General features: G+C 40.9%; 1 long non-coding RNA gene across 2 annotated transcripts; it reads right to left on the bottom strand.

Moving 5' to 3' along the window:
* Window positions 1-2,045: 2,045 nt before the first annotated feature.
* Window positions 2,046-6,375, bottom strand: LOC113753948. 2 transcript variants are annotated; one of them, XR_003465112.1, is made up of 4 exons: window positions 5,864-6,375; window positions 5,368-5,534; window positions 4,129-4,209; window positions 2,046-3,357 (listed from the first exon to the last, which is right to left on the bottom strand). It is a non-coding gene; the product is annotated as an uncharacterized LOC113753948 (long non-coding RNA). The 2 variants fall into 2 exon arrangements; XR_003465113.1 differs by lacking the exons at window positions 5,368-5,534; window positions 5,864-6,375 and adding an exon at window positions 4,383-4,559.
* Window positions 6,376-12,285: the final 5,910 nt, after the last annotated feature.

Genomic DNA, 12,285 nt, shown 5'->3' with positions numbered 1-12,285 from the left:
TTGTTGCCTTGGTGCCTGAGAAATTGCCATTACATAACCATAAATCCATAATGGCATAGATGATTGGGCAAGGCTATAAGCCTGCAATTCTACGAGTCTATGGGCATACTTGGGAAGTCACTCTTAAACCTGTCCACCACCGAATTGGCCAGCGGAGCTCCGCCACAGAGCACCAACTCTAAGGACCTCAGGTCATACTTTCTGGCAACGTCAGCATTGTTAACCATCGCCACCGCCGCCGGCTCCGCCAACGCCGACTGCGTAACCTTAAACTCCTCCACCTTTCTCACCATCAATTCCAAATCGAACCGTCACCAGGGTCCCACCCAAAGCCACCTCCTTGAAACACAGCAGAAACCCATAAACGTGGAAGTAAGGCACCGTACACAAGGTCACAGACGGAGTCTTTCTCGTCGATCTCCTTTAAAGTGTCCGGCAGTCCCCGACGAGTAGAGAATCGCAGCCGTGTCAAATTGAGATATGTGAATTGGAGGAACAGAGAGATATAAAGAATGGGAATTTGGGACGAATTAGTTGAGAGAATGAAGGCCGCATCCCCTCTGGAGAGCCCAAATTCATGATGGAGAGAAGAAGCTAAGGATTTGACGCGGGATTGGAGTTGGGAGTGGAGAATGCGGCGGTGGGTGGTGGTGTCTAGGACTAGGAGTGCAACGGCGGTGGAGGTGGGTGGATGGTGGTGGAGAAAAGTAAAGATGTAGGAGGTGATGGAGAGAGGGGTGGTTATAGGGGGAAGGAAAAACGGGGGTCTAAGGCTGTGGTAGATTTTACTTTTTAGTTTCGGAACAGAAACCGCTTCTGGGGTCAATGGAAGATGGCGGCAAATAATGGTGGTTAAGGAGGAGGAGAATTTGGATTTGCTTTAACCATTTTTGTTATAGTAGTAGGAAATTTGGAGGCGATGAACGGTGATTCAAACTAATATTCTCTCGTTTGATGTTGGATAGTGAGTTGGGTGGGGGATGGGGAGTTTAAGTCAGCGATGGAGACGACAAATGGAGAATCCACGAGGGCCCGGAGGCAGGGATCCCCCAGTCACTTCTTACAGATCCCTTTTATCAAATAGAAAGTATCAAATATTTACATAAACATAAAATAGGTAACTGCACCATCTTTCCCGGTTAACCCCTAAAATGTCTGCAAAGAGTAAGGGCCTTAGCCCAACAGGCTGTTGATCACAAGAAGTCATAGATGTATTTTGATTGAACGCCAAGGTTTGTCAGGAAATTCGCACACCTGTTTTCTTCTCCGTAGGAATGTTGGAAAGTGACGTGGATACGTTGAGAGTGAGTCTTGCAATCTGCTACCATTGCCAATACATTGGGAGGCACTTCTTGTTCAGACAGTCCACTGGTGCAAACTTTAGAGTCAAAAGACTCCAAAATGCCTTTCTCCTTTGCAAGTTGAAGCTCAACTCTCATGCTCCAAAGTTTGCAATCTGCTAACCATTCAAATTTGCCTGTCTAACTATTCACACTATATACTAGGCAAATATTTGTTTATCAAATAGGTTTAGTGTATAAGTCTCAATTTATGTATTAAAAGAAAAGTGCATTTTATGTCTTGAGGCAAGTGATAGCTTATTTCCTGTGTCCAATCATTGGCTACTTCATTTTCACTTGACCAACTTATGTGTCGATGCATACTGTTTTTGAAGGACACTCTTCACAAAATTCTACTCAAATTGTGCAGCATGGCTTGGTAATTCTACATGCAGTTGTCTAACTAAACAAATGTCATATTTTAAGTACTAAACTCCCTACAACTCTCTGGAATCTCCTACGAGAATATCATCCGACAAGCCTGTCATCTCTATCATTTACCACCACTTTTCTAATTTCAACATTTTAAATAGTCATACAGTTTCTTGCAAGACAGCCGGTAGCCCGAAATAGTCAAAAGTGTCAATACCCAAAATAGACGAATGTGGTTGGAACTGTTACCCATAGACTATTTTACTTGGACTAGGAGGGGACCACCGCGCGTTGCACGGTGTTAATTTCATGTTGCCCGGAAAATGCCCAAATTCATAAGTGGAGATATCATGATTTGGATGAATTGCATTTAAGTTATTTCGTTATAAAATGATTAAACTTTTAAATAGGCAGCATCATAAGAAAGCGTGAGCAAATAAAGGTGTGCATCTAACATGGTGGTGCTGAGAAAAAGATCGAAAAGAAAACAATTGAGGCGAAAAAAATTGAAGTGCATCAGTATGATTCTGCTTCATGTACAAATGGGATGGAGTGTTGGGAGAAGTAAATGGGAGATTTAAAAGTATTAAACAATGAGTAAACACTATTAATATTTTCTATTATTCTGTGGAGGATTGATTATTTGTGGCATTTTTAAATTTACAACAAGCATTAATTTGACATTGTTGAATTGTTTCTATATCGTTTATTCAATTGTCTGCATGAAAATGAAAATTGGAAGGATTAACGCAACAATTCTGGACAGGACAATGGAAGTGTGATACATGGTATAAAGTTGGTGTACGCTGAGAATAAAGGGGGAGCGGACTCGAGTTTTATGCCATAACAGGCCATTGATATGAAATTAGTTAACGATTAATCTCTGATTATGCGGGAAAAGGTAGCAGCAATAATAGATGTTGGGTATTTATAATGTACTTGGTGCATGCTTAATTTCATCGAAATGCAGTCATGTTTAGCAGGAATGTAGAGTGTGCTTTAATTAAATAAAAGTTTGGAACATGTGTGATGAAGAACTTCAAGAGAAAAGCGAATTTAGTTTGTAGACAAAACCATACTGCAGATGCTAGGTACAAGCAGGACAATCAGAATAAACTTTGAAGATACAAGACCATGGAAAGACTCTCTCGACTCCATTATCATCAAAGATCAAAACTGTGAAGGTAGTCGATGATAAGGCATACATGATGGATATGTCAGCAAAATTATACCACAGCCATTCAAAATAAAGACTATATCTTTACAGGGAAAGAGTTATCCAAATAAAAAGGAGGCAATCAAATTAAGATGAGCAATTTTTTCCCAAGAAAAACCAGGAAACGAATGTTACCAGTCAATGAGGAAACGAAGGAATAGTCCTGGACAGAGCAAGCCAGAGAACCCCAAAACCGAAGAAACATGCAAAAGCGCCAATAGGGAGAATGACCAAAGGTGGAAACTTCTTGTAAGCATGGCCTGGAAGCAAACCCATGTTTTCCCCAATATCATTAGCCACCCCAAGCATGCTGGTTAAATCCCAGAACTGATTTGAGTGAGTGGGAGTAGAGAGGAAAAGTGGATGCATTCCCGGATGCTATTTGCAACCAAGCAGCTGCCTCAAGCCCCACCCATGATGGTCTAGTCCCTGCTTTCACGGTCACCATTTTTTTTTTTAATCTTCTTAATCAATCAGAAATTCAGTCCGACGAATTGAATTAAACAGACAAAGAAATGAGAGCGGGAGGGACAGAGAGGGAAGAAGAGTCGGCAGCAAGCATTGATTGTGATACAGTTGAGAAAAGAAAGACGACAATGTAAAACACCGGGAACAAATAGGCAGACATGGAGGGAGGTGGAGTTTTGGGAGGAAGGCAGATTGTTAATAATAAAGACAAGAAGTAGATGTGTACTAAGGAATAAGGGAGAAGGAGGCGATGGGATGGTGAGAATAGGATAAAAAAAGCAACAGAGCGAAAAAAGGCAAAAAAAAAAAAAAAAAAAAGCTCTTACACAGCACCATCGAACAGAGCAGATAAGGCAAAAACAAAATTTCTAGTACCTTTAAATGGAAGCAATACTATCTACTCAACATCAATGATCTTTTACTGGAAACAATTATTTTGATTAGTAAAGATTTCTTTATGACGATACACACTTTAAGCTGTATAACCACAGTTAATTCTTGAAATAACATGCCATCTAGTTCATGCAAAAATCTGCTTTTTGCATTACCAGAACTTATTTATCACAAAATAGAAATAATAAGTCAAGAGTGCAAAGAATTAATATTTTCAACCAATACAAGAGGAAAGAAAAAAATTCATAAAATATACTAAAAAATCATATTGAGAAAGTCAAACCCGTAATAGAAGATCATGAAACAGCAATAAAGAAATGACAAACATAAAAACCTTACGTTTTGGACAGAGCATAAAAAATGCTCTGAGCTTCAGCTGTAACAGCAATCCTAAATCTTTCAGCCTCCAACTCAACTTGCCTGAAAAATGCCACTTATAAAATCAACCACAATAATCAAAAAATAGTCCAAATCCACAACTTGGTCAGAAATTAAAAAAATAATAATTCGAAATGCGTGATAGCAGAGTCTTCTCTGGCTTGAAGATTATTAAGATCAATAAAAACATTTCTTGAGATCAAGAGGGTCTTCACCATGACCCAAAAAAGTAAACTCCTTGATGTAATTGGCTTTCAATAGCCTAATATTCCTGTTTGGCCGTGACCCTGAATTTATTCCTTCTTGTATTTTTCAAATCCAAAGTAAAAGAATTTCAAAACCCACAAGAAAAATTACCAATTCATAATAAATACTGTAAATGCATGCGAAAATACTGAAAAGAAAAAATGAAACTTTTTAAGAGAAAATCTTGATAAAACAGGAGGAGAAGGATATTAAGAACAAGTATGTTGGATGAGCGGTCAGAGGTCAAGACTTGGCCTTGAAATTCTTCTCCAAGAGGGGTCTTGATGGAGAGTATGCATCCTACTGTGAAATCGTTGTTACTGTTATGAGCTTCCATGGATTTAGGCTTATCTTCTTTTCGGCTTGTATTTCAGCTGATTTGAGGTTTTGTAATGGAGCACCAGTTTCCGAAGAGGAGAGACAGATGAGAGGAAAAAAATGAGGGAGCGAATGTACGGAAGCTCAAAAGATAAGACTAAACCCATTGCCCAAAAGAAAAATCGTGTGGTGTGGAAAATGGAAAGGAAGAAAAAAAAAGGGAAAAGAAAATGAATGACAAAGAAGATAGACCACAATCGGTGCTCTACAAAGGTACAACCAATCCCCCCAGCTCACTTACTCTCTGACAACAGAGGAAGAAGCAAGAAACGAAGAGGAATAGAAGAGATAAAATGGTAATATCAACGGGGCTAGGAGCCCAACGACCACATTACCAAATCACTGCTTCACCGCTTCAGCAGCAACCACAGGGGGAAAATAGTTTTGGTAAAAATTGTACGAAATAGCAAGAAAGAAGGAGGAACAGGGAAATGAACCAGTCTCATCAGTAGAATCAGGTTGATCCCAGGAAAGAAGACAAGAAATCATGGAGAAGTTGTACGGTAGAAGATAGAACAGAGCTCCGGTGGCAAGATCAAGAAAGAAGAAGCGTAATATTTGCCAAAGCCACATTACCAACAACATGCTTCATGTTGACAGCCACCTAATCCTCCAGAAGGAAAGACGAGAGTAATATTTGCAGGCTCGGCAAAGCAATTTTGTTTAGAAGCTGAACACTGAGTGGTTCTAACATTAGCACGGTAGGCAGTACATGACTGACCAAAAAATTTGTAATATTTCACCTGCAAGATCAGAAATTTATGCATATTAGACAAATAAAAAATTTTAAAAAATAAAGGGCTAAATAAAATTTGGCAGGAAGGGAAGAACTTTAAAACAAAGAGCCTCTCTAAGAAGAAGAGAGAGCTTGGAAGATGAAGAAAACCATCTTGGTCATTGTTGCTCTCAGGGGGAAGATGAAATAAAAGAGAGAGAGAGAGAGTTGTTCTAAGAGGTTAGAGAGTGACGGTCGATGAACAAAGAGGGAAAAAGGAGACTTTTGATGCATCGAACCCAACCCCTGTCAAATCCCACCAAAAAGAGCTGTTACGGAGAGAGGAAGTCTACCCACCAGAAAAAATGTGTTCTTCGGCAGCTGTCCAGAGGAGAGGCGAGACTCACAAATCGCAAAGACAAGGAAGAAGGGCAGCAAGATAGAGCGGTTTTGGTTTCAAAAGAAGGGCAATGTTGTCAAATCATGGCAACCCACATTGAGCCCATCACCCAGCACTTGCCATCGATCAAGCCATCAGCAACCGTCATAAGCTCAGCTAGCAAGCTACTGACGAGGGAAAGGGTACTGACGGCACTGAGGAACGGTTCCTTCTCAAAACCGAAGGTCCTTCCTTACTTCTTCTCGGACAACAGCAGGAAGTCCAGCTCTCCTCTTCTTGGCGTACTGACGGCACTGAGGAACGGTTCCTTCTCAAAATCGAAGGTCCTTCCTCACTTCTTCTCGGACAACAGCAGGAAGTCCAGCTCTCCTCTTCTTGGCGGAAGCACGCGAAGCGCACGAGAATGACGACCAAACTCCAGCCAATTAAATGGAGACACCTCAGCACAGCAACCACCATCCTCAGCAAACCCATTCGCTCTTTTACTATATAGGTCGCAAAGACAAGGAAGAAGGGCAGCAAGATAGAGCGGTTTTGGTTTCAAAAGAAGGGCAATGTTGTCAAATCATGGCTGTAGACAAAGAAAATTTATTTAATTTATTTAGTCGAGATTTATTAAATTGATCTTGATTAAATTAAATTAAATTATAGAAGTCCATTATGTTTTGGACCGGCAAATTGGGCCAATATTATATGGGCTATTAAATCAAATTAAATTCATAGTGTCCATTTAAGTTAGAGTGAATTAATTGATTTATTAATTCACAATGGACTATTTGGGTTGGCCCATTATTTAAGCCCAAGTTAAATGGATTTCTTGAGTAACAAGTGATCCAAAATGCAGGAAGATTCTGAGGGTTTTCTTGAAGACCTAGCCTACATATTTTGGCTATAAATAGAGGTCTTCCCTCAAGGCAAAGATAGAGAAAAATCCCTAACATTCGGAGAAACTCTGTCAAATTCCCTCAAGAGCTTTCTTCCTCAAATCCAAGTCCAAATCAAGTCGAACAAATCCTCCTGCTATCGGTGTTGAAGACTTGAAGTTCCAAGTGTTTGACGCCATCATCAAATCAATTGTTTTCTACGCCGAAATTGTAGGAAACATCCTTTCAATTGGAGAACAAGTCTTTTCGGCCCTTCAATTGAAGCTATTCGAAGAAAAGAATCAGGGGATTAATTTCTTTGATTTAAGAATTTTCAGAGATTGTAACCTGCTTATTATTTGATTTAATCAATTTGATACTTGTGCAAGTTTTCTTGTCTTTTATTTTAGGCAACAAAATTTGTGCTTACAAATTTCTGGCACGCCCGGTGGGACAATCTCTGCCTCTCATCTCTTTTCTTCCAACAACTTACCAGTTTCAAAATTCGATGGAGTTCAAGAAGGTGAACTTTTCTCTTGAAGGCTTAGTTGCTGATGTCTCAACCACTCAAGGGACGCAGTATACTGCACCTCTGACAAGGAGTAAGGCCAAGGAGTTAGCAGAGAAGGCTAAGGCGAACGTTGTGACTGAAGCAGCAAATCTCGAAATGCTTCCTAACAAGAAAGGAGCCCATGATGAATCCATTGGTAGCCCAAGTGATTCGGCTGCCTCTGTGGTGATGCCCGTCATGATGACCAATACCACAACTGTGGAAGACCAGATCTCGAATCTAGCCAAAATTGTCGAAGGGCTAGTAGTGCATGCACAAAGTCAGGATGCCAAGATAGTCAAATTAATGGATATGGTGGAAAATATAGGCGAAAATAGCCTTAGCATGTCCAAACAGAAATTCAAAGTGCAAGATGAAGGGGACTCGTCATCAAGGGAGAAGGAGAAAGAGGATGCGAAGTCACAAGCCGCGAAGGAATTTTCAATCTCCCCTGATGGCACCATTCATGTTGACAATCTGAAGGAATTTATCGAAGGTACAATCAAGGATAAGATGGGCGGAAGCGCCAAGCCATACAGCGGTTACACCAAACCTTACACCGCTAGAGTGGAAAGTTTGAAAATGCCTGTGGGGTATCAACCTCCAAAATTTCAACAATTTGATGGTAAGGGCAATCCTAAGCAACATGTAGCACACTTCGTGGAAACTTGTAACAATGCGGGCACTGATGGTGACTTGCTCGTTAAACAGTTTGTTCGCTCGCTGAAGGGTAATGCCTTTGATTGGTACACGGATCTGGAGTCTGGAACCATTGACAGTTGGGAGCAGCTAGAGCATGAATTCCTTAGTCGCTTCTATAGCACAAAGAGAACTGTCAGCATGACTGAACTCTCTAATACACGTCAATGGAAGAGCGAACCTGTCATTGATTTTATCGACCGTTGGAGGAATCTAAGCTTAAATTGCAAAGATCGAATTTCTGAATCTTCCGCGATCGAGATGTGCATTCAAGGTATGCACTGGGGACTCAGATACATCTTACAAGGTGTACAACCAGAAACATTTGATGAATTGTCCACAAAAGCCCATAAGTTGGAGATTAATCTTGATGGACAAGAACCGCCAGTTCCTGACCCTTACAAGGCCAAAGAGAGACAAGAAGCGAGGAAAGGGGGCAAGCCACCATTTAAAAATGAAAAAAAGGAAGCTATGGCTACAAGTGTAACGCCCTTTAAGGTTGTTCCCAAAACTGCCAGGAGAGAAGATAGCAAGATCAATGCACATCAAGAACAAGGAAAGAGGAAACCAACTCTCAAGGAGATGCAGGATAAGGAGTACCCTTTCCTTGATTCTGATGTCCCTGGTATGTTCGACGATCTGTTAGGTATAAACTTGATCACGCTTCCTGAGATGAAGCGACCTGATGAGGCCAGGAACACTGACGATCCAAATTACTGTAAGTATCACCGATTGGTCGGGCACCCCATTCAAAAATGCTTTGTCTTCAAAGACAAAGTAATGGAGTTGGCAAGACAGGGAAAAATTCTCCTTGAAGAAGACAAGGCGAGTGTGAATCAAACGTCCATTGGTTCCCTGCAGTCCGTGGAGGATAAAAGGGTCATGGTGCCTGTATTGCCAATAATTCAATTTGGATCACTTGATCCTATAGAAATCAAACAAGAAGGTGCTCCTTCAACTCTTCAGGAACATGTATATGAAGATGAAAAGGCGCTACAGTCTGATGTGGATGATAAAGGATGGACTCTAGTCACGCAAAAAAGGAGGCGGAAGTCTTGTCCATCTAGTAGGGCGAGCAAGGTCTTAACAAGAAGTATGGTGATTTGGAAGGGGAAAGAGAATGACGTAAAGAAAACTAATGATTATCATAATCTTCAAGGAGGCCGAATCTTCAAGCAAAAGTCGCGAACTCCTATTACTTTAAAAGAGTTTTTGCCAAAGGAATTCTTTGATGTTGATGTGGTCGCAAGTCACACAACGCAAGTAGATCATATCGAGGAACAAAAAGATAATACTTGCGAATCTCTCTGTGAGATGGCCCGTGCGCCCACCGGCAATGAAGAAGGTCGTGTGTCTACCAGCAATGAAGAGGTGAACGTCACAAGTATCACTTTTACTAGTGAAGACTTGTTGCTTGGGTCAACGCCGCATAACCGTCCTTTGTTTGTGACTGGTTATGCAAAAGAGCAAAAAGTGAATAGAATGTTGATAGATGGAGGTTCCGCAGTCAATATTCTCCCTTTAAAAACTCTGAAGGAGCTTGGTATCCCGGTTGATGAACTCTCCAATAGCCGACTGATGATTCAAGGCTTCAATCAAGGAGGGCAAAGAGCTCTTGGGTCACTAAATTTGGAGATAGTCATTGATGACATGACGTCCAGAGCACTGTTGTATGTGATAGATGCTAAAACAACATACAACGTATTGTTGGGAAGGCCCTGGATTCATGAAAATGGAGTTGTACCTTCAACTCTTCATCAATGCTTCAAGTACTGTCAAAACGGGGTGGCAAGAAGTGTGAAAGCTGATGATAATCCTTTCACTGAAGCAGAAGCATATATCGCTGATGCCAAATTTTACATCAAAAGGCACAATGCGAAGGATAAGCCTGAGCAACCTCTATCTAGGGATAAAATCCAGAACCACGAATCTCCAAATGCAAAAGGGGAGAAAGTGATGACTTCGAAATCAAAAGAGGAAGTTCATGAAGAAACTGATGTTTCATTGCCAAACAATGAATCAGTTGTCTTTCGCTGCCCTCCCAAATCAAGAATGGAACAGGGACAGTCACCTGCAATTCAGCATGAAACTCTAAAAGATTTGACTCTTCCGGTAGCTCATCTTGATACAAAAAAGGCGTCATCTTCTCAACTTAAAAGGTCTAACTTTTTAACCAAAGAATCTGAAGTTGAACAAGAGACCATACCAAAGTCAAGAACTAAAGAAGGTTTTGATCCTATCGCTTATAAGCTTCTCGCTAAGGCTGGATACGATCTCAAAGAATCTGCGGTGTTAAATGTTCCATCCCGTCAATCTACCAGTGACATGATTCATGGGTTGAATCCTACCCAAAAGATGTTGAAGGAAAAAGGATACGCCGTTGAAAATCCCAAATTTGGCCTTGGCTACTCCTCTCCTACACCAATCCGCATCAAGATCAATAGAGTTAGTAGCCAATATATTGCTATAGAGGATGAGTCTTCTCAAATAGTTGGTAAATCTCAAGCTTTTCACGAAAAGGAGAATAAAATTCCACGAGTATCAGTCTTTAAGAGATTAGGACCACAAAAAAGACAAAAATCTCAAAACTCTCATAAGAGTAAAGGAAAAATGGCAAAGTCATTGCAAAATCTTGAAGAACCTTCTGATTGTCCTCATAAATTTGGTAGCATCATTCCTTCGAGAATGAGAAGATGCACAGACCTTGTAATAAAGTGTGGGACTGAATTGAGGGTCAGGGAGTATACCGTGGTGTACACAAGACCAAAAGAGGATGATGAAGAGAGTGTTGCTTCATGCAATCATATAACCATAATTGACGGTGACTCACCTGAAGAAGATGATGATGCTGAAGACGCTCCACCTGAATTGGAGGAAGGTGTTAAGGCTACTGTGGATGATTTAAAGGAGATCAATCTTGGTACTTCAGAGGACCCGCGTCCAATATACATAAGTGCTTCATTGAGTCCTGACGAAGAGAAGGCATATATTGAACTCTTGCGGGAGTATCAAGATGTTTTTGCATGGACTTATAAAGAAATGCCGGGTTTAGATCCAAAAGTGGCCGTCCACCATTTGGCTGTTAAAAAGGGAGTTCGACCTGTGAAGCAAGCACAACGGCGATTTAGACCTGATTTGATTCCGTTGATCGAAATGGAAGTCAATAAACTCATTGAAGCCGGGTTTATTCGTGAAGTTAAATATCCCACATGGATTTCGAGTATCGTGCCTGTGCGAAAGAAAAATGGACAAATCCGCATCTGCGTCGATTTCAGGGATGTTAACAATGCTTGTCCCAAAGATGACTTTCCTTTACCGATCACTGAACTCATGATTGATGCAACTACTGGGCATGAAGTTCTGTCATTTATGGATGGCTCTTCTGGATATAATCAAATTCGATTGGCACCGGAGGATGAGGAGCTCACTGCATTTCGTACTCCTAAGGGTATTTATTGTTATAAAGTGATGCCCTTTGGTCTCAAAAATGCGGGTGCCACATATCAAAGAGCAATGCAAAGTATCTTTGACGACATGCTTCATAAGAATATCGAGTGTTATGTGGATGATTTAGTTGTAAAATCAAAGAAAAGAAGTAATCACTTGGAGGACTTGAGACAAGTATTTGATCGATTGAGAAGGTATCAACTCAAAATGAACCCTCTCAAGTGTGCATTTGGAGTCACGTCGGAAAAATTTCTTGGTTTTGTGGTTCGCCATCGAGGCATTGAAATTGATCAGGCCAAAATTGATGCTATATTGAGGATGCCTGAACCTCGTGACATTCATGAATTGAAAAGTCTTCAAGGGCGATTAGCTTATCTGAGGAGATTTATCTCAAATTTAGCAGGGAGGTGTCAACCATTTAGTCGCTTGATGAAAAAAGATGTGCCATTTCAATGGGATGAGGCATGTAGTAATGCATTCAATAGCATTAAGTCTTATCTTATGAAAGCACCTGTGTTGGCTGCACCTATTCATGGAAAGCCATTACTCCTTTATATTGCTGCCCAAGAACGGTCGGTGGGGGCATTGCTCGCTCAAGCAAATAATGAAGGAAAGGAGGTTGCCCTTTATTATTTAAGCAGAATGATGACCCCCAACGAACTAAACTACTCGCCAATTGAAAAGTTGTGTTTAGCCCTTATTTTTGCAATACAGAAGTTAAAGCACTACTTTCAAGCGCATAGTGTGAGGCTCATTTCCAGGGCGAATCCTATAAAATATGTGATGAGCAGGCCGGTGCTGTCTGACCGTCTAGCTAGAT

Source organism: Coffea eugenioides, chromosome 11 (assembly GCF_003713205.1).
Source record: "Coffea eugenioides isolate CCC68of chromosome 11, Ceug_1.0, whole genome shotgun sequence".
Classification (NCBI taxonomy): domain Eukaryota; kingdom Viridiplantae; phylum Streptophyta; class Magnoliopsida; order Gentianales; family Rubiaceae; genus Coffea; species Coffea eugenioides.
This window is presented reverse-complemented; position numbering and strand designations above follow the sequence as displayed.